The 23,578-nt window shown below is 34.1% G+C and overlaps 4 non-coding genes across 4 annotated transcripts; all 4 read right to left on the bottom strand.

Annotated features, from left to right (window-relative positions):
* Positions 1-3,335: 3,335 nt before the first annotated feature.
* On the bottom strand, positions 3,336-3,408 carry Trnak-uuu (transfer RNA lysine (anticodon UUU)). Its single transcript has one exon. It is a non-coding gene; the product is annotated as a tRNA-Lys (tRNA).
* Positions 3,409-5,456: 2,048 nt separating this feature from the next.
* Positions 5,457-5,529, bottom strand: Trnar-ccu (transfer RNA arginine (anticodon CCU)). Its single transcript has one exon. It is a non-coding gene; the product is annotated as a tRNA-Arg (tRNA).
* A 1,343-nt stretch (positions 5,530-6,872) lies between these two features.
* Positions 6,873-6,945, bottom strand: Trnaa-ugc (transfer RNA alanine (anticodon UGC)). Its single transcript has one exon. It is a non-coding gene; the product is annotated as a tRNA-Ala (tRNA).
* Positions 6,946-8,545: 1,600 nt separating this feature from the next.
* On the bottom strand, positions 8,546-8,618 carry Trnak-uuu (transfer RNA lysine (anticodon UUU)). Its single transcript has one exon. It is a non-coding gene; the product is annotated as a tRNA-Lys (tRNA).
* Positions 8,619-23,578: the final 14,960 nt, after the last annotated feature.

Below are 23,578 nucleotides of genomic sequence, written 5' to 3'. Positions count from 1 at the left end.
CATCTACAATTTTAATGAACGTTGTATCAAAATAGAATAAAAAGAAACAGAACAAATGCAGCCAGAGTACAAAAATAATGAATATTGGTTGATTGATTGATTAAGGTTTTATGCTGTTTTGGCAATATTTCAGCCATTTCACGGCAAAGGGGATATAATACATCAAACAAACAAAACATGGATTAAGCATATACCAATCAGTGATATGTACTATAATTTTATAATTACACTTACCGAATTAAAGGAAAACATAGACAACATTGTTTAACGTCCCTCTCAAGAATATTTCACTCACATGGAGACGTCACCAATGAAGATAACTCATTCCTCTTTTGTGAAAAAACTAGGAACAACAAAGAAAACGATAAACACGCACAATTGCCATTGCTTGCATTTTTGTTTGTAAAATTGTGTGTTTTTTATTTGTTAATAATAATGAATACACTGTCTTGAGGAAAAATAAAGGGAAATAGGTGCATCTCACATTTAGGAATTTAATAAAGAATTTGAAGCTATAAGAATTGAAAAATCAAACGATGCTATGATAAGAGCAAAGGTTAAATGAATTAATGACGGTGAAATATCAACGGAATACTTTTGTAACTTGCAAAAAAAGGAACTATACCTGTACAATTATACAAAGAATAGAAACCGATGGAGGGGAAAGTTTTACTACACAGAGTGTAGTTTCAGGGGGTATATGTGAAAGTTTATGAAACTTTATACCAAAGTAAAACTTTAAAAGATGATTCACAAAACTAAGAAGATGACAATGTATTTGATAACACTAGAAAATCATCAGTAGAAGAAAAGTGAGACTGGAGGGTGATATTAGTTATAATGAGGCAGCTTGCACTCTTAAAGATTTAATAATACAAGTCCAGGAAGAGATGGATATACCACTGAATTTAAAAAAAAAAAAGTGGAGAGATTTGGGACATTTTGTTGTGAGATCTTTGAATCATGCTTTTAGGAAAATAATTGGATCCTCCTGTACCGACAATATTCACATCTACAAATGGCAATGAAGCATTGTACAAAGTTGCAAATCTATCCAGTAAGCCATATAGGAGGAGAAATGTTTACAAGCTATTTTACATCCTCCAACCCTCTTAGATCCACTATAACTTTTAGGAAAATTATTGGATTCCCTTGTTCTAACAATATGTACATCTACAAATGGCATTGTAGCATTGTACAAAGTTTCAAATCTATTCATTAAGCCATATAGGAGAAGTTTCACAACCTATTTTATATCCTCCACCCCTCTTAGATCCGCTATAACTTTTAGTAAAATAATTGGAGCCTCCTGTCCCGACAATATACACATCTATAAATGGCCATGAAGCATTGTACAAAGTTTCAAGTCTATCCGATAAGCTACATGTATATTGGAGGCTAAGCGTTCACAAGATTTTGTGACAGACAGTGGGACAGACGAAAGTGAAAAAAACAAAACAAAAAAAACATGTCACCCCCTGAAAGAGAGGACACATACATGTAACTATTAACTAAGGTAGGAATTTGTCAAGATGGCTCAAGAATGGTAGAGGTTGTACACAGGGGGATTCAGTTTCTCCATATTTTTTTTTATTATGTGCAGAGATTATTCCTATCAAATCAAAAGGCAATAAAACATTAAGGGAATAAATATAGGGCAAGTTACGTATCTATTATCCCAATTTCCAGATAATACCACCCTTTCTTCAATGGAACCAGGCAATCTTGGGAGGCTAATATTCACGAATTGAATATATCCAAACAAATACCAGGACTATCAGTATCCTTTGCTTGTCGTAAGAGGCGACTAAATGGGGCGGTCCTTCGGATTAGACCACAAACACAGAGGCCCTGTGTCACAGCAGGTGTGGCACAATAAAGATCCCTCTATGATCAAAGGCCATAAGTGTTGAGCATAGGTCTAAATTTGCAGCCCTTCATAGGTAATGGTGACGTAACCATTCTCGAGAAGGACGTAAACAATATTCAATCGCTTAAATTGTTGAATTCCGTATCTTTCAAAAATATTTTTCAGTATGTGTAATATATCTTTGCCATGTTTTGTGAAGAATTTAGGTGTTGATATTTTTAAAAAACGAGGTACTCGTACTAGGCAACAACCTCTATATTATATGTTCTGGGTATAGTCAGTTTTTAAATCGAGGTAAGCTACTGACAAACAAGTTGATGGTACAGGGATTTCAATAATCTCGATTGAAGTCAGCATTTCGCAAATTCTATGGTCGTTATAACGATCCTACAAGCAATACAAAATAGATAGTTGGGCAAACACGGAACCCTGGACACACCAGAGGTGGGATCAGGTGCCTAGGAGGAGTAAGCATCCCTGTTGACCAGTCACACCCGCCGTGAGTCCCATATCCTGATCAGGTAAACAAAGTTATCCGCAGTCAAATCAGTGTGCCAAGAACGGCTTAACAATCGGTATGAAACACGTCAGACAGCATTTGACCCAATGCGAGGTTGTATTGACGAACTAGATCGTTATAACGACCATAGAATTTGCGAAATGCTGACTTCAATAGAGACTGTTGAAATCCCTGTACCATCAACTTGTTTGTCAGTAGCTTACCTCGATTTAAAAACTGACTATACCCAGAACAAGCTCTTGCATATCGAATCAGTTGAGATATATAAACACCATATGCAGGTGATAATGGAATATTGCTACATCAATGTGGGAAGTTGACGATGGAGAAGCTGAAATCATCCCGTTTGTCATACAGTTGAGTTGTCAGTTTGCCGTTAATGTCTACTTTCAATAAAATATCTAAGTATGAAGCAGAAGTGGACGACTCTGTGGTGTCCTTTATTTCGACCTCACAGGGATATATGAAATCGACATATGAATGAAAGCTATCATTGTTAATAGACAAAACGTCATCGATATATCTAAAAGTCGAATTGAAGGTCACAGCGAGAGATTTTTTTTTCTTCTCACGTAGAAGTTTTTGAATAAATTCTGCTTCATATGAATATAAAAACAGGTCAGCTAACAAAGGAGCACAATTCGTGCCCATGGGAATTCCAACAGACTGTTGGAAGACCTGATCACCAAAGACCACGAATATATTGTCAATGAGGAACTCTAGCATATTTTTTATTTGAACTTCAGAGTACTTGTGCGTGGAATCAGAGTGGTGTTTAACAAAGTAAGTTTTTGAATGACTGATCACTAGATATGAATATTTCCGTTTTCCGTTTTTGTTGAAGAAGCAACTGTCTATGATGTCAAAAAGTCTGGATACACTCCAGGCGGGAATGTATAAGAATACCGGTGACGTGTACATCGCTACGGATCGGCTAAATTTAAACGCCCACGTTGGGACTCGAACCCAAGACCCTCAGATTAAAAGTCTGATGCTCTACCGACTGAGCTACGCGGGCTGCTATTTCATTTTATCAGTGTCCAGATTACAAATAATAATACATGTATCTAATCTTCCGCTAATTCATTGATATGAATATCAACCGAGTGTAAGGCTTTACTTAGCATACTGATTTTACCTGCGGATTAATCCGTTTCGCTGCTCAAGAAATAGGGCTCACGGCGGGTGAAGCTCTGTTTAATCACTATTCTTCATATGGTGATGTTCTAATTGGTGGTGACTTCAATACTAGCTGTAAAGACAATGACCATCTTCACTGTAACAGACTTAAATCAAAGTCCCTGAAAGATGTCATTGTTCACAGTGATTGGGGATGCTCTGACACTGATTTTAGTACAACAGGTTGAAAATACATTTATTCAGACACGGGTCGTACATGTATATGGAGTCTAATAAAAGATTGTCATGTAAACACATCGTTCTCTGTCGTTGTTAACCAAATCAATTCTGACTGGTTTCCAATTTTACAAGGCGTTAGACAGGGTGGTGTTTTGTCAACTTTTCTCTACCTTGTATTTATCGACGACTTGCTGCACGAAATTTAAAATCTGTGTACAAATATCGGTATTTTCAGTATCACAAGCTCTAATCCAAGGCTTGCGAATGACATTTGTTGTGTTGCGCTCACCTCGCATAGATTACATAAAATTGGACGCAAAATATACATGTACGAGTATTCAACAAAATGGCGTTTTACATTCAATGCAAACAAATCCAATGTCCTATATTTTTATCCAAAAAGGGCAAATCATATGGACACATTATCTTGGCACCTAGGCAAGAATGTTATTCACTCTTCCAATGAATACACGCACTTGGGAATTTCACTAAATTCCACATTTGATCCCAGTAGCAGAACTTCGAATGCTTGCATGAAAGGACGCCAGACACATTTTGCACTAAAACATCCGAATAGCTCAACCCAATCACTATATCCAAGCTATTTAAGAAGGTAGTTTTCCCTTCTGTATTATATGGATGCGAACTCTGGTGCGACCTACGACGAAAAGTTGTCGAAACTCTCAATACATTCCAACATTTTATTGCAAAACACGCAATGGTCTTCATCAGCAAACCAGAGCGGATATGTGTGAAAGCCTCCCGGATCTACTTCCCATTACTGTGGAGATTGACATCAGGAAACTGCAATTTGTTGGACGTCTTTGTAAACTGGACACTAATTATCTCAAAAAGCTCATATTCCTCACACGTCTATTGTCGTATATCATGAACTCCTGTGTCAAACATCGCGGATTTATTCAGGACATCATGCCTCTATTGACCAAATATAATTTGTACCCCGCTTTAACTCGATATATTGAAAGTGGTGCCTTCTCAAAATCAGAGTGGAAAAGATCTGTTTAATCCTATGTCATCACTTACCATTCCGTTTCCAGACGACAACGCATGCGTGCTGATCCTGACTTTGTCCGATTACCAACTCTGTTGTGGAATATTCAGCACAATAATAACGAGATTCTTCTATTCAAATTTATTGTAAAAGTGTGAACTCTTCTGGATGTACCACACGAAATTTGCTCATTGAGCCCGAGACCTTTCACGAATGTGCTTGAGCACGTATCCAATACCTGTTCTGAAACAACCCTATATCCCTGATGGGAAACTGTAATTGAAGACTTTGATGTTTCTCTGGCTGCCGACCTATGTGAGCTGTCCCAATATGACTTGTATTTATTTATCCTCGGCGCAAGAAGCATGATCTCAAACTTGCCTGATTTTGACATTCCAGAAATACATCTTCTGAACTTCCGTTTTATAAGAGATGCAGCAGCAATGTATTATAACAAACTTCGAGTTACACTGTAACTAAATATTGTATGCTTGTGACCTGTTGTTTAGGTATTTTTGTATTTTTCTTCTCTTCCATTTGTAATTACTTGTATTCCTTATATTATTTTGCACATGTCTTGATTAATTCACTACCATTGTACTTGTAAGAATCTCCATCTGGAGGAAACAAAGAAAGAAAGAAAAGAAAATTGTTGGTAAAAACTGTACTGGTCAGTAAGACGGAAAAATAGATACAACCTCCGGCGGGACTCGAACCCGCAATCCCCGGCTTAGGAGGCCGGTGCCTTATCCATTGGGCCACGGGGGCTATTTATATAGTTCCCTCGACTGGAGAAGAATCACAAGGTTAAATGTCTTTGTAAATCTGAAATATACAAAGAGAAGGAACATATTCCAAATAACTCTTTGTCAATATGACCTGTACATGGCTTTTATACAAACTATACCTAAATCTTCTGGAAATACTACGATAATTCACAACGATCAATGTCCATGAACGATATAATTATGAACAACTGATTTTCATGGCTTATGTGCCAATTAATACCAGAGATATTTTTCGCTGCTGGTACTCGGAAAATCATTATGGCAAAGAATTCATTATTTCTTTAATTAACGTGACCAAAACAACCGAATATAGTTTTCTTCCTTCCTTACACTAACTAGGTTGTAAAATTGTATTAGGCAACATCCTCTATATTATATGATATATATATATATATATTTAGAAAGTACGCTTTATTACATCATTTTTGTTTTTACCGATTTTGACTAAGGATAACTCCGTTTACCTGATCAGGATATACATATAGGGCTCATGGCAGTGTGACTGGACTCATGTTAGGTAGCCGGTCAATTCGAACCCTGTTGTTGTTGGTATCTACTCATAAAATTCATTATATGTTATGTATTCGCTCTTCATTTATTATCAATACGAATAACTTATAATAGAAATTAAAAAATATAGTTTTTCGAAAGGTAAAATAAGCTCTTGATTCACGAAAATGCTACAAAAGTTCTTAACACTCGTGTGGCAGGGATGGAGACAAAATTGCCGTGAGTTTAGCTATTTGAATGATTATTATTTAAAGGCACCGGGATGATAGATTATTTAAAATATTTAGCTAAAATATTTGTGGGGATCTAGACGTTATTGTGGAAATATGGAAATTAACCGGGATTCTAATTGACCGGTTACCTAACATGTGTACGTCAACAAACGAAATCATTTGAAGCTAGGAGTTTTCAGGTCATATGGGGCTTTAATGAATATTTGAAGGTATGTTTAGACACAAGTATAGTAGGAAAATATGTAAAAAAAATTTAAATATTAAATTTATGAGACAGCAACTCAAGAATACAACGATATAAGGCCTCAACCGTGCGCTGTTTTTGGTGCAACATAAATCGAAGGTTTTTATAAAGGGTGGATCTGTAGCTCTCTGTTATGTCAAAATATTTTTTCAGAGAGCTACAGTTCTGCAGCTACCTTAGATATTGACCTTTAAAGGTCGATGCAATTGATGGCCAATAGGTGAAGAAGGACCACATTATAGCATATTAATTTTTTCGGACCATTCATTGTTGCGGGTTTGGAGTAAACTAAATTACATATGTAGTATAATTGTAACATAAAAGTTAGAAAAAAATTGGAGAACCCGGGTATTGATCCCGGTACCTCTCACATGCAAAGCGAGCGCTCTACCATTTGAGCTAGTCCCCCTTGTTTGATTGCTGCGCTAGACATAATTTATCAAAACTTAAAAGATACGTATTACAAACAAATCGAACTTCTCTGTTTTCAAGTATTTCTGTACAAAATGTGACCATGTAAAAATTGCAACATTACAAACTGATTTACAGTGTGCGTTAATTTTATCAGATTGTTAGTGTTTACTGGGTATTTCCATTCAGAGATTTCCCATGTAAAGACCCTCTGTAATCTTGAATTCTTTTTAAACATTGAATAAAACATTGCTTTAGCGTGCATCATGCTGGAAAATAAGTTTCAATTGACACTTTACAAAAGGGAAACTTCCAAACATTACTTGTTTTATATGCAGACTGTATTTCATATTTTGTTCGTGAGAACATGTTTTATGTGCATTTTCACGATACCGGTCTTTACCGAGTATTATGTTCTCGCGAATATAACACATCGAAGATTTATAATAAGTAATAGATAATCAAAAGTTGTGTTTTAAATAATTAGAATTAAAATAAATACATTATTTTATTCATGCAAAAATTGCAGAAAAGGTGATGTACAGAAATGTATATATTTTATGAAACATTGTGATTTTTTCTTGAAAGCTACGAAGTTATTCTTATTTATAAATATCACAACTTCCAACGTGTTATACTTCTTTAGAACTACCTGCCTATACAGTTCACAGCATACATTTTGCTAAATTGATTTAATTAATTGATTGTATATTGTATAACGTCCGTCTTCAGAGTCTACCACTCATATGAAGACGTCACCATTACCGGCGAAGGGCTGCAAAATATAGGCTGGTCCTTGGAACTTATGGTCTTTGATCAGGCAGGGATCTTTATAGTGCCACACCTTCTGTGACACGGGGTCTCGGTTTTTGAGTTTTCATCCGAAGGACCCATTTAGTCGCCTCTTACGACAGGCAACGGGTACTGAGAATCTACAATCGTCGTCTAACCCGAATCCCCATGGGACCTAAATTCTTTTAAAAAATCTTTTCAAGAATGTTGAGACGATTTTCACAATTAATACACAGTGTGTCTAGAATGTAACCGAGTTTGTAGCAAATAGATGTATTTATCATGGTTACCTTAGCATTGTTTGTACACGTGGCGAAATGGGAAGTTTGTGTTGGGGTTATCTATAAAGGATCAGTATTTACGTGAGTGTGCCATTGGAAGGCTCAGATTTGCAGGATATTTCTCGTTTTATAAATTACCATTCACCCTTACCCAATAAAGGTTATTTTTGGAATTTGAATATGACATTGATTGATAATGTAATAAATATGATTTATTTATAGTTTGTGTTCTTCGGAGAATTGGACAATTCATGTTGTTGAAGTAGCAATGGAGTATTGAGAATGTGTTTTGATATATTGGTTATGTGACTGATGTTCATGTATTAATAATCATGAACGCTTCGCCTCCTATCCTATACAGCTGTTTTATATGGTAAATGATTTATGTTCGTTTCATTGAAACGAATTAAGAACATAAAGCTGAAACTTGGAAGATGGGACTAAGATTATGTGGATACATTTCAGGCGGGAATGTATAAGTATACCGGTGTTGGGTACATGACTACGAATCGGCTAAAAAATAAACGCCCACGTTGGGACTCGAACCCAAGACCCTCAGATTAAAAGTCTGATGCTCTACCGACTGAGCTACGCGGGCTTCTATTTCATTTCATCGGTGTCCAGATTACAAATATTAATACATGTATTTAATCTTCCGCTGATTTATTGATATCAATATCATACCGAGTGTTACGCCGAACTTAAAATTGGCATACTCATTTTACCTATTAATCCGTTTGTCCGCTCAAGATATAGTGCTCACGGCGGGTGTGACCGATCGACAGGGGATGCTTACCTCTCCTAGCACTTGATCCCACCTCTGGTGTATCCAGTGATATGTTTTTGTCCAACTCTCTATGTTGCACTTCTTATAAGAGTTATGAGATTGATTACTGATCCTTATCTTCAATTTTCATGCATTAACTAAAAAGGAATCGAAAACAGATATGTATAATTGTGAGGACAAATTAATGAACATTAAATGTCATTGTCCTCTTTAGAATTAAAAGTAACGCTTAGTACCTGTCTATTGTTGGATATTTTAAATTATTATTGAATTGTCAAACTGCCTTGAATTCATTTCAATAAAGCTTCAAATACTTTTCAAGATATCCATCGAAGCAATATTAATTTACCTCATTGGTTTTTCTAAATGAGTACATGTATATTCGAGGAAGAATATATTCCAAATAACTCTGTTTGCCAGAATAAGCTGAACATGACTTTTAAACAAATTATACCTAGAGTCTATATATTCTGGATGTATTATGATAATTCACAACAATGAATGTCCATGAACAATATTATGAACAACTGATTTTCATGGATTGTAAACGTGCAATTTAGTACGAGAGACATATGTCCCTGCTGGTACTCGGAAAATCTTTATAGCAAAGAATTCATTAATATTTGTTAATGAACAGGCACATGACAATTGGATATAGTTCTCTTCGTTTTTCACACTATCTAGGTTGTAAAATGTTCAGGTGTTTATTGGATCTTCATGCATTTTCTAATTCTTTTTTATATAAGATAATTACAACTAAGTTTCAATTTTACAAATAAAGGATTTCTTCAATATTTTGTCCATCTACTCTTTAATTGTCTGACAATTTTATGCAAAAATGTATTTCCTATGTATGTTGAAGTATCCCTTGTGTTCGCTAAATTCTTTATATATACATGAAAGTTTTATAAGTGGCTATTTTCCGTCATTGATACAAAGTTTAAGATCTTTCTGTCAAAAATATCTGTGTGTTCCCTTATGCATTTTCTCCAACTACATGTAGAAGGCATTGCCTTTGTCAAGTACACATAGTTTGAGAATACATGAGGGTATGAACTGCAACACTTCATGAAAATGTATGCCAGCGAGAAGCGTTGCTGTTCATTTACAGAAATGAAATTGATTTCTGGAATGCTTCATTAGTGTTTCCTCGTCTTTAAGCATGCATACAGTATGTAATGAATGGAAGGGTAATTATTTGGGTAATGAATATAATAGTATTTAAGTGTGTGTAGTTTGAAAGTTAAAGTATAATGAATTGTAAGATGTAAATAAGATCCAGAAAAAACATTTTTAATTGAAATTTTGGATTATCGGACTTTTTGAAAAATACGCACTGAATCAACAGAGATGTTTAATTTTGATGTTTACATTTCAAGTCGTCTACTTATCATAACATGGGTAAAAAGGACCAGAATTCTAAAATATAGCATATTTAGCTCATCATATCTACATATATGATGCTGATATTAATATTATAACCATGCATCGTTTGTTTAATACCAATTGAAAATAAATATTATGTATAATATCAATGTACACTGTAATTTGAAATACAAGAACAAGTATTGTAGAACCCGGTCATCGATCACAGTGCCTCGTGCATTGCAAAGCGAGCGTTCACCCATTTGAGTAAGTCCCTCTTTGCGTCATGTTTCTCTATACAAGACTTTCAGGATTCATTTTGTCTTTTCAGTGAAAATTTAGTCAAACTGTTGAATACTTTGATGAGATTTCACAGCTTACGTCACTTACCATAGTTTGAAGTATGAAAAAATGAAGATAACGAACAGTGATCAATCTCATACACATGTAATTCCTATCAGAAATACAATATTAAGAGTGGAGCAAACACGGACCCCTGGACTTACCCTGTCGACCAGTCACACCCGCCGTGAGCTGTTTCAACAGAATCTAAAATAATTTATTTATCGACTGGTATGTCTTATATGCATGCTGTAGATCATATCTTATAAACGAGAACATTATTTACGTATATAAATAATATATAATATTAATAATATACCTCATTAATTTATTTCCAATCTTTTTATATATTCTAATAGCCTTGGTTTCATACATGTGCGGAAACATTACCGAATGAAAATACTCAAAGTCTTTTAGGAGATAGTTCCAGTTCAACGAGTCTATTCCGTCAGTTTTAGTGTAGTATTTTTGTCGAGATCAGTCCATTTCGGCCAGCTTTTTCAATATACCTTATTAATTTATGTCCAATCTTTTTATATATTCTAATAGCCCTGGTTGCACAGATCTGCTGCAACATTACCGAATGAAAACACTCTAAGTATTTTAAGAGATAGTGCCAGTTCAACGAGTATATTTCATCAGTTTTAGAGTAGTATTTTTGTCGAGATCTCCCCATTCCGGCCAGGTTTTTCAATATACCTCATTAATTTATTTCCAATCTTTTTATATATTCTAATAGCCCTGGTTTCATAGATGTGCAGAGACATTACCGAATAAAAATACTCAAAGTCTTTTAAGAGATAGTGCCAGTTCAACGAGTCTATTTCATCAGTTTTAGAGTAGTATTTTTGTCGACATCGGTCCATTTCGGCAAGCTTTTTCAATATACCTCATTAATTTATTCCCAATCTTGTTATATATTCTAATAACCCTGGTTTATTAGATGTGCAGAAACACTACCGAATGAAAATACTCAAAGTATTTTATGAAATAGTTCCAGTTCAACGAGTCTGTTCCATCAGTTTTAGAGTAGTATATTTGTCGAGATCGGTCCATTTCGGCCAGGTTTTTCAATATACCTCATTAATTTATTTCCATTTTTTTTAAATATATTCTAATAGGCCTTGTTGCACAGATCTGCTGAAACATTACCGAATGAAAATACTCAAAGTATTTCAGGAGATAATGCCAGTTCAACGAGTCTATTCCGTCAGTTTTAGTGTAGTATTTTTGTCGAGATCGGTCCATTTCGGCCAGCTTTTTCAATATACCTTATTAATTTATTTCCAATCTTTTTATATATTCTAATATCCCTGGTTGCACAGATCTGCTGCAACATTTCCGAATGAAAATACTCAAAGTGTTTTAGGAGATAATGCCAGTTCAACGAGTCTATTCCGTCAGTTTTAGAGTAGTATTTTTGTCGAGATTGGTCCATTTCCGCCATGTTTTTCAATATACCTCATTAATTTATGTCCAATATTTTTATATATTCTAATAGCCCTGGTTTCACAGATGTGCAGAAACATAACCGAATGAAAATACTCAAAGTCTTTTAGGAGATAGTTCCAGTTCAACGAGTGTATTCCGTCAGTTTTAGTGTAGTATTTTTGTCGAGATCAGTCCATTTCGGCCAGCTTTTTCAATATACCTTATTAATTTATGTCCAATCTTTTTATATATTCTAATAGCCCTGGTTGCACAGATCTGCTGCAACATTACCGAATGAAAATACTCTAAGTATTTTAAGAGATAGTGCCAGTTCAACGAGTCTATTTCATCAGTTTTAGAGTAGTATTTTTGTCGAGATCTCCCCATTCCGGCCAGGTTTTTCAATATACCTCATAAATTTATTTCCAATCTTTTTATATATTCTAATAGCCCTGGTTTCATAGATGTGCAGAGACATTACCGAATAAAAATACTCAAAGTCTTTTAAGAGATAGTGCCAGTTCAACGAGTCTATTTCATCAGTTTTAGAGTAGTATTTTTGTCGACATCGGTCCATTTCGGCAAGCTTTTTCAATATACCTCATTAATTTATTCCCAATCTTGTTATATATTCTAATAACCCTGGTTTATTAGATGTGCAGAAACATTACCGAATGAAAATACTCAAAGTATTTTATGAAATAGTTCCAGTTCAACGAGTCTGTTCCATCAGTTTTAGAGTAGTATATTTGTCGAGATCGGTCCATTTCGGCCAGGTTTTTCAATATACCTCATTAATTTATTTCCAATTTTTTTTTATATATTCTAATAGGCCTTGTTGCACAGATCTGCTGAAACATTACCGAATGAAAATACTCAAAGTATTTCAGGAGATAATGCCAGTTCAACGAGTCTATTCCGTCAGTTTTAGTGTAGTATTTTTGTCGAGATCGGTCCATTTCGGCCAGCTTTTTCAATATACCTTATTAATTTATTTCCAATCTTTTTATATATTCTAATATCCCTGGTTGCACAGATCTGCTGCAACATTTCCGAATGAAAATACTCAAAGTGTTTTAGGACATAGTGCCAGTTCAACGAGTCTATTTCATCAGTTTTAGAGTAGTATTTTTGTCGAGATCTCTCCATTCCGGCCAGGTTTTTCAATATACCTCATTAATTTATTTCCAATCTTTTTATATATTTTAATAGCCCTGGTTTCATAGATGTGCAGAGACATTACCGAATGAAAATACTCAAAGTAGTTTAAGAGATAGTGCCAGTTCAACGCGTCTATTTCATCAGTTTTAGAGTAGTATTTTTGTCGACATCGGTCCATTTCGGCAAGCTTTTTCAATATACCTCATTAATTCATTCCCAATCTTTTTATATATTCTAATAACCCTGGTTTATTAGATGTGCGGAAACATTACCGAATCAAAATACTCAAAGTATTTCAGGAGATAATGCCAGTTCAACGAGTCTATTCCGTCAGTTTTAGAGTAGTATTTTTGTCGAGATTGGTCCATTTCCGCCATGTTTTTCAATATACCTCATTAATTTATGTCCAATATTTTTATATATTCTAATAGCCCTGGTTTCACAGATGTGCAGAAACATAACCGAATGAAAATACTCAAAGTCTTTTAGGAGATAGTTCCAGTTCAACTAGTCTATTCCGTCAGTTTTAGTGTAGTATTTTTGTCGAGATCAGTCCATTTCGGCCAGATTTTAAATATACCTTATTAATTTATGTCCAATCTTTTTATTTATTCTAATAGCCCTGGTTGCACAGATCTGCTGCAACATTTCCGAATGAAAATACTCTAAGTATTTTAAGAGATAGTGCCAGTTCAACGAGTCTATTTCATAAGTTTTAGAGTAGTATTTTTGTCGAGATCTCCCCATTCCGGCCAGGTTTTTCAATATACCTCATTAATTTATTTCCAATCTTTTTATATAATCTAATAGCCCTGGTTTCATAGATGTGCAGAGACATTACCGAATAAAAATACTCAAAGGCTTTCATGAGATAGTGCCAGTTCAACGAGTCTATTTCATCAGTTTTAGAGTAGTATTTTTGTCGACATCGGTCCATTTCGGCAAGCTTTTTCAATATAACTCATTAATTTATTCCCAATCTTTTTATATATTCTAATAACCCTGGTTTATTAGATGTGCAGAAACATTACCGAATGAAAATACTCAAAGTATTTTAGGAGATAGTGCGAGTTCAACGAACCTATTTCATCAGTTTTAGAGTAGTATTTTTGTCGAGATCTCTCCATTCCGGCCACGTTTTTCAATATACCTCATTAATTTATTTCCAATCTTTTTATATATTCTAATAGCCCTGGTTTCATAGATGTGCAGAGACATTACCGAATGAAAATACTCAAAGTAGCTTAAGAGATAGTGCCAGTTCAACGGGTCTATTTCATCAGTTTTAGAGTAGTATTTTTGTTGACATCGGTCCATTTCGGCAAGCTTTTTCAATAGACCTCATTAATTTATTCCCAATCTTTTTATATATTCTAATAGCCCTGGTTTATTAGATGTGCGGAAACATTACCGAATCAAAATATTCAAAGTATTTCAGGAGATAATGCCAGTTCAACGAGTCTATTCCATCATTTTTAGAGTAGTATTTTTTCCGAGATCGGTCCATTTCGGCCAGCTTTTTCAATATACCTCATTAATTTATTTCCAATCTTTTTATATATTCTAATAGCCCTGGTTGCACAGATCTGCTGAAACATTACCGAATGAAAATACTCAAAGTATTTCAGGAGATAATGCCAGTTCAACGAGTCTATTCCATCATTTTTAGAGTAGTATTTTTGTCGAGATCTCTCCATTCCGGCCAGGTTTTTCAATATACCTCATTAATTTATTTCCAATCTTTTTATATATTCTAATAGCCCTGGTTTCACACATGTGCAGAGACATTACCGAATGAAAATACTCAAAGTATTTCAGGAGATAGTGCCAGTTCAACGAGTCTAATTCATCAGTTTAAGAGTAGTATTTTTGTCGAGATCAGTCCATTCCTGCCAGGTTATTCAATATACCTCATTAATTTATTTCCAATCTTTTGATATATTCTAATAGCCCTGGTTTTACAGATGTGCGGAAACATTACCGAATGAAAATACTCAAAGTATTTCAGGAGATAATTCCAGTTCAACGAGCCTATTTCATCAGTTTTAGAGTAGTATTTTTGACGAGATCAGTCCATTTCGGCCAGGTTTTTCAATATACCTTATTAATTTATTTCCAATCTTTTTATATATTCTAATAGCCCTGGTTTCATAGATGTGCAGAAACATTACCGAATGAAAATACTCAAAGTCTTTTAGGAGATATAGTGCCAGTTCAACGAGTCTATTCCATCATTTTTAGAGTAGTATTTTTGTCAAGATCGGTCCCTTTCGGCCAGGTTTCTCAATATACCTCATTAATTTATTTCCAATATTTTTATATATTCTAATAACCCCGGTTGCACACATCTGCTGAAACATTACCGAATAAAAATACTCAAAGTATTTTAGGAGATAATGCCAGCTGAACGAGTCTATTTCATCAGTTTAAGAGTAGTATTTTTGTCGAGATCAGTCCATTCCGTCTAGGTTTTTCAATATACCTCATTAATTTATTTCCAATCTTTTTATATATTCTAATAGCCCTGGTTTATTAGATGTGCGGAAACATTACCGAATGAAAATACTCAAAGTATTTCAGGAGATAATGCCAGTTCAACGAGTCTAATACATCAGTTTAAGAGTAGTATTTTTTTCGAGATCAGTCCATTCCTGCAAGGTTATTCAATATACCTCATTAATTTATTTCCAATCTTTTTATATATTCTAATAGCCCTGGTTTATTAAATGTGCGGAAACATTCCCGAATGAAAATACTCAAAGTATTTCAGGAGATAATGCCAGTTCAACGAGTCTATTTCATCAGTTTTAGAGTAGTATTTTTGACGAGATCAGTCCATTTCGGCCAGGTTTTTCAATATACCTTATTAATTTATTTCCAATCTTTTTATATATTATAATAGCCCTGGTTGCAAAGATCTGCTGAAATCTTACCGAATGAAAATACTCAAAGTATTTTAGGAGATAGTGCCAGTTCAACGAGTCTATTTCATCAGTTCTAGAGTAGTATTTTTGTCGAGATCGGTCCATTTCGGCCAGGTTTTTCAATATACCTCATTAATTTATTTCCAATCTTTTTATATATTGTAATAGCCCTGGTTTATTAGATGTGCGGAAACATTACCGAATGAAAATACTCAAAGTCTTTTAGGAGATATAGTGCCAGTTCAACGAGTCTATTCCATCATTTTTAGAGTAGCATTTTTGTCGAGATCGGTCCCTTTCGGCCAGGTTTTTCAATATACCTCATTAATTTATTTCCAATATTTTTATATATTCTAATAACCCCGGTTGCACACATCTGCTGAAACATTACCCAATAAAAATACTCAAAGTATTTTAGGAGATAGTGCCAGTTCAACGAGTCTATTTCATCAGTTTATGAGTAGTATTTTTGTCGAGATCAGTCCATTCCGGCTAGGTTTTTCAATATACCTCATTAATTTATTTTTAATCTTTTTATATATTCTAATAGCCCTGGTTTATTAGATGTGCGGAAACATTACCGAATGAAAATACTCAGTCTTTTAGGAGATAGTTCCAGTTCAACGAGTCTATTCCATCATTTTTACAGTAGTATTTTTGTCGAGATCGGTCCATTTCGATCAGTTTTTTCAATATACCTCATTAATTTATTTTTAATCTTTTTCTATATTTTAATAGCCCTGGTCTCATAGATGTGCGGAAACATTACCGAATGAAAATACTCAAAGTATTTTAGGAGATAGTTCCACTTCAACGAGTCTGTTCCATCAGTTTTAGAGTAGTATTTTTGTCGAGATCGGACCCTTTCGGCCAGGTTTTTCAATATACCTCATTAATTTATTTCCAATATTTTTATATGTTCTAATAGCCCTGGTTTCATAGATGTGCGGAAACATTACCGAATGAAAATACTCAAAGTATTTTAAGAGATAGTGCCAGTTCAACAGGTCTATTTCATCAGTTTTAGAGTAGTATTTTTGTCGAGATCGCTCCAGTTCGGCAAGCTTTTTCAATATACCTCATTAATTTATTCCCAATCTTTTTATATATTCTAATAACCCTGGTTTATTAAATGTGCGCAAACATTACCGAATGAAAATACTCAAAGTATTTTAGGAGATAGTGCCAATTCAACGAGTCTGTTCCATCAGTTTTAGAGTAGTATTTTTGTCGAGATCGGTCCATTTCGCCCAGGTTTTTCAATATACCTCATTAATTTATTTCCAATATTTTTAAATATTCTAATAGTCCTGGTTTCACACATGTGCAGAGACATTACCGAATGAAAATACTCAAAGTATTTGAGGAGATAGTGCCAGTTCAACGAGTTTAATTCATCAGTTTAAGAGTAGTATTTTTGTCGAGATCAGTCCATTCCTGCCAGGTTATTCAATATACCTCATTAATTTATTTCCAATCTTTTTATATATTCTAATAGCCCTGGTTGCAAAGATCTGCTGAAATCTTACCGAATGAAAATACTCAAAGTATTATAGGAGATAGTGCCAGTTCAACGAGTCTATTTCATCAGTTTTAGAGTAGTATTTTTGTCGAGATCGGTCCATTTCGGCAAGCTTTTTCAATATACCTCATTAATTTATTTCCAACCTTTTTATATATTGTAATAGCCCTGGTTTATTAGATGTGCGGAAACATTACCGAATGAAAATATTCAAAGTCTTTTAGGAGATATAGTGCCAGTTCAACGAGTCTATTCCATCATTTTTAGAGTAGTATTTTTGTCAAGATCGGTCCCTTTCGGCCAGGTTTTTCAATATACCTCATTAATTTATTTCCAATATTTTTATATATTCTAATAGCCCCGGTTGCACACATCTGCTGAAACATTACCGAATAAAAATACTCAAAGTATTTCAGGAGATAATGCCAGTTCAACGAGTCTATTCCGTCAGTTTTAGTGTAGTATTTTTGTCGAGATCGGTCCATTTCGGCCAGGTTTTTCAATATACCTCATTAATTTATTTCCAATATTTTTATATATTGTAATAGCCCTGGTAGCACAGATCTGCTGAAACATTACCAAATGAAAATACTCAAAGTATTTTAGGAGATAGTGCCAGTTCAACGAGTCTATTTCATCAGTTTAAGAGTAGTATTTTTGTCGAGATCATTCCATTTCGGCCAGGTTTTTCAATATACCTCATTAATTTATTTCCAATCTTTTTATATATTCTAATAGCCCTGGTTGCACAGATCTGCTGAAACATTACCGAATGAAAATACTCAAAGTATTTCAGGAGATAATGCCAGTTCAACGAGTCTATTCCATTATTTTTAGAGTAGTATTTTTGTCGAGATCTCTCCATTCCGGCTAGGTTTTTCAATATACCTCATTAATTTATTTCCAATCTTTTTATATATTCTAATAGCCCTGGTTTCACACATGTGCAGAGACATTAGCGAATGAAAATACTCAAAGTATTTCAGGAGATAGTGCCAGTTCAACGAGTCTAATTCATCAGTTTAAGAGTAGTATTTTTGTCGAGATCAGTCCATTCCTGCCAGGTTATTCAATATACCTCATTAATTTATTTCCAATCTTTTGATATATTCTAATAGCCCTGGTATTACAGATGTGCGGAAACATTACCGAATGAAAATACTCAAAGTATTTCAGGAGATAATTCCAGTTCAACGAGTCTATTTCATCAGTTTTAGAGTAGTATTTTTGACGAGATCAGTCCATTTCGGCCAGGTTTTTCAATATACCTTATTAATTTATTTCCAATCTTTTTATATATTCTAATAGCCCTGGTTTATTAGATGTGCGGAAACATTACCGAATGAAAATACTCAAAGTCTTTGAGGAGATATAGTGCCAGTTGAACGAGTCTATTCCATCATTTTTAGAGTAGTATTTTTGTCAAGATCGGTCCCTTTCGGCCAGGTTTTTCAATATACCTCATTAATTTATTTCCAATATTTTTATATATTCTAATAACCCCGGTTGCACACATCTGCTGAAACATTACCGAATAAAAATACTCAAAGTATTTTAGGAGATAATGCCAGCTGAACGAGTCTATTTCATCAGTTTAAGAGTACTATTTTTGTCGAGATCAGTCCATTCCGTCTAGGTTTTTCAATATACCTCATTAATTTATTTCCAATCTTTTTATATATTCTAATAGCCCTGGTTTATTAGATGTGCGGAAACATTACCGAATGAAAATACTCAAAGTATTTCAGGAGATAATGCCAGTTCAACGAGTCTAATACATCAGTTTAAGAGTAGTATTTTTTTCGAGATCAGTCCATTCCTGCAAGGTTATTCAATATACCTCATTAATTTATTTCCAATCTTTTTATATATTCTAATAGCCCTGGTTTATTAAATGTGCGGAAACATTACCGAATGAAAATACTCAAAGTATTTCAGGAGATAATGCCAGTTCAACGAGTCTATTCCATCAGTTTTAGAGTAGCATTTTTGTCGAGATCGGTCCCTTTCGGCCAGGTTTTTCAATATACCTCATTAATTTATTTCCAATATTTTTATATATTCTAATAACCCCGGTTGCACACATCTGCTGAAACATTACCCAATAAAAATACTCAAAGTATTTTAGGAGATAGTGCCAGTTCAACGAGTCTATTTCATCAGTTTATGAGTAGTATTTTTGTCGAGATCAGTCCATTCCGGCTAGGTTTTTCAATATACCTCATTAATTTATTTTTAATCTTTTTATATATTCTAATAGCCCTGGTTTATTAGATGTGCGGAAACATTACCGAATGAAAATACTCAGTCTTTTAGGAGATAGTTCCAGTTCAACGAGTCTATTACATCATTTTTACAGTAGTATTTTTGTCGAGATCGGTCCATTTCGATCAGTTTTTTCAATATACCTCATTAATTTATTTTTAATCTTTTTCTATATTTTAATAGCCCTGGTCTCATAGATGTGCGGAAACATTACCGAATGAAAATACTCAAAGTATTTTAGGAGATAGTTCCACTTCAACGAGTCTGTTCCATCAGTTTTAAAGTAGTATTTTTGTCGAGATCGGACCCTTTCGGCCAGGTTTTTCAATATACCTCATTAATTTATTTCCAATATTTTTATATGTTCTAATAGCCCTGGTTTCATAGATGTGCGGAAACATTACCGAATGAAAATACTCAAAGTATTTTAAGAGATAGTGCCAGTTCAACAGGTCTATTTCATCAGTTTTAGAGTAGTATTTTTGTCGAGATCGCTCCATTTGGGCAAGCTTTTTCAATATACCTCATTAATTTATTCCCAATCTTTTTATATATTCTAATAACCCTGGTTTATTAAATGTGCGCAAACATTACCGAATGAAAATACTCAAAGTATTTTAGGAGATAGTGCCAGTTCAACGAGTCTGTTCCATCAGTTTTAGAGTAGTATTTTTGTCGAGATCGGTCCATTTCGGCCAGGTTTTTCAATATACCTCATTAATTTATTTCCAATATTTTTAAATATTCTAATAGTCCTGGTTTCACACATGTGCAGAGACATTACCGAATGAAAATACTCAAAGTATTTGAGGAGATAGTGCTAGTTCAACGAGTTTAATTCATCAGTTTAAGAGTAGTATTTTTGTCGAGATCAGTCCATTCCTGCCAGGTTATTCAATATACCTCATTAATTTATTTTCAATCTTTTTATATATTCTAATAGTCCTGGTTGCAAAGATCTGCTGAAATCTTACCGAATGAAAATACTCAAAGTATTATAGGAGATAGTGCCAGTTCAACGAGTCTATTTCATCAGTTTTAGAGTAGTATTTTTGTCGAGATCGGTCCATTTCGGCCAGGTTTTTCAATATACCTCATTAATTTATTTCCAATCTTTTTATATATTGTAATAGCCCTGGTTTATTAGATGTGCGGAAACATTACCGAATGAAAATACTCAAAGTCTTTTAGGAGATATAGTGCCAGTTCAACGAGTCTATTCCATCATTTTTAGAGTAGTATTTTTGTCAAGATCGGTCCCTTTCGGCCAGGTTTTTCAATATACCTCATTAATTTATTTCCAATATTTTTATATATTCTAATAGCCCCGGTTGCACACATCTGCTGAAACATTACCGAATGAAAATACTCAAAGTATTTCAGGAGATAATGCCAGTTCAACGAGTCTATTCTGTCACTTTTAGTGTAGTATTTTTGACGAGATCCGTCCATTTCGGCCAACTTTTTCAATATACCTCATTAATTTATTTCCAATCTTTTTATATATTCTAATAGCCCTGGTTTAACACATGTGCAGAAACATTACCGAATGAAAATACTCAAAGTATTTCAGGAGATAATGCCAGTTCAACTAGTCTATTCCGTTAGTTTTAGAGTAGTATTTTTGTCGAGATCGTTTCATTTCGGCCATGTTTTTCAATATACCTCATTAATTTATTACCAATATTTTTATATATTCTAATAGCCCTGGTTGCACAGATCTGCTGAAACATTACCGAATGAAAATTCTCAAAGTGTTTTAGGAGATAGTGCCAGTTCAACGAGTCTATCTCATCAGTTTTAGAGTAGTATTTTTGTCGAGATCGGTCCATTTCGGTCAGGTTTTTCAATATACCTCATTAATTTTTTTCCAATATTTTTATATGTTCTAATAGCCCTGGTTTCATAGATGTGCGGAAACATTACCGAATGAAAATACTCAAAGTATTTTAGGAGATAGTTCCACTTCAACGAGTGTGTTCCATCAGTTTTAGAGTAGTATTTTTGTCGAGATCGGTCCATTTCGGCCAGGTTTTTCAATATACCTCATTAATTTATTTCCAATATTTTTATATATTTTAATAGCCCTGGTTGTACAAATGTGCAGAAACATTACCGAATGAAAATACTCAAAGTATTTCAGGAGATAATGCCAGTTCAACGAGTCTATTCCGTTAGTTTTAGTGTAGTATTTTTGTCGAGATCGGTCCATTTCGGCCAGCTTTTTCAATATACCTCATTAATTTATTTCCAATCTTTTTATATATTTTAATAGCCCTGGTTGCAAAGATCTGCTGAAACATTACCGAATGAAAATACTCAAAGTATTTTAGGAGATAGTTCCAGTTCAACGAGTCTATTTCATCAGTTTTAGAGTAGTATTTTTGTCGAGATCGGTCCATTTCGGCTAGGTTTTTCAATATACCTCATTAATTTATTTCCAATATTTTTATATGTTCTAATAGTCCTGGTTTCATAGATGTGCGGAAACATTACAGAATGAAAATACTCAAAGTATTTTAGGAGATAGTGCCAGTTCAACGAGTCTATTCCATCAGTTTTAGAGTAGTATTTTTGTCGAGATCGGTCCATTTCGGCCAGGTTTTTCAATATACATCATTAATTTATTTCCAATATTTTTATATATTCTAATAGCCCTGGTGTCACAGATGTGCGGAAACATTTCCAAATGAAAATACTCAAAGTATTTTAAGAGATAGTGCCAGTTCAACGGGTCTATTTCATCAGTTTTAGAGTAGAATTTTTGTCGAGATCGGTCCATTTCGGCAAGCTTTTTCAATATACCTGATTAATTTATTCCCAATCTTTTTATATATTCTAATAACCCTGGCTTATTAGATGTGCAGAAACATTACCGAATGAAAATACTCAAAGTATTTTAGGAGATAGTTCCACTTCAACGAGTCTGTTCCATCAGTTTTAGAGTAGTATTTTTGTCGATATCGGTCCATTTCGGCCAGGTTTTTCAATATACCTCATTAATTTATTTCCAATCTTTTTATATATTCTAATAGCCCTGGTTTCACAAATGTGCAGAAACATTACCGAATGAAAATATTCAAAGTATTTCAGGAGATAATGCCAGTTCAACGAGTCTATTCCGTCAGTTTTAGTGTAGTATTTTTGTCGAGATCGGTCCATTTCGGCCAGGTTTTTCAATATACCTTATTAATTTATGTCCAATCTTTTTATATATTCTAATAGCCCTGGTTACACAGATCTGCTAAAACATTACCGAATGAAAATATTCAGTCTTTTAGGAGATAGTTCCAGTTCAACGAGTCTATTCCATCAGTTTTAGAGTAGTATTTTTGTCGAGATCGGTCCATTTCGGCCAGGTTTTTCAATATACCTCATTAATTTATTTCCAATATTTTTATATATTCTAATAGCCCTGCGCGGCTGAGTTAAGGCTTTCCTCATAAATACCAGCGCTGTAAAACATGTACTTTACCGCACTGGCACATTACATGACGTCACAATGACAAATACGTCATGATGAAGGTCATGACGTACATATCTACATTCCTTTTGCGGTTGGAAATGTCAAAATATATTTTTCGTTATTTACCACCGCTGTCAAACAATAAACCGCAATCGTGTAAAAGTTTCTGTCAAATGGGTTATATTAATTCTCTTTGATATTGAAATGTTTTCAATTTCTTCTTTATATAACATACATGCTAAAGTAATATCCATATTATATTGTGATCTTGATATCGCCCCTAATCTACATGTAT

Source organism: Ostrea edulis, chromosome 5, assembly GCF_947568905.1.
Source record: "Ostrea edulis chromosome 5, xbOstEdul1.1, whole genome shotgun sequence".
NCBI classification, from domain to species: Eukaryota; Metazoa; Mollusca; class Bivalvia; order Ostreida; family Ostreidae; genus Ostrea; species Ostrea edulis.
The sequence above is the reverse complement of the archived record's forward strand: the minus strand, read 5'-3'. Positions and strand labels throughout refer to the sequence as shown.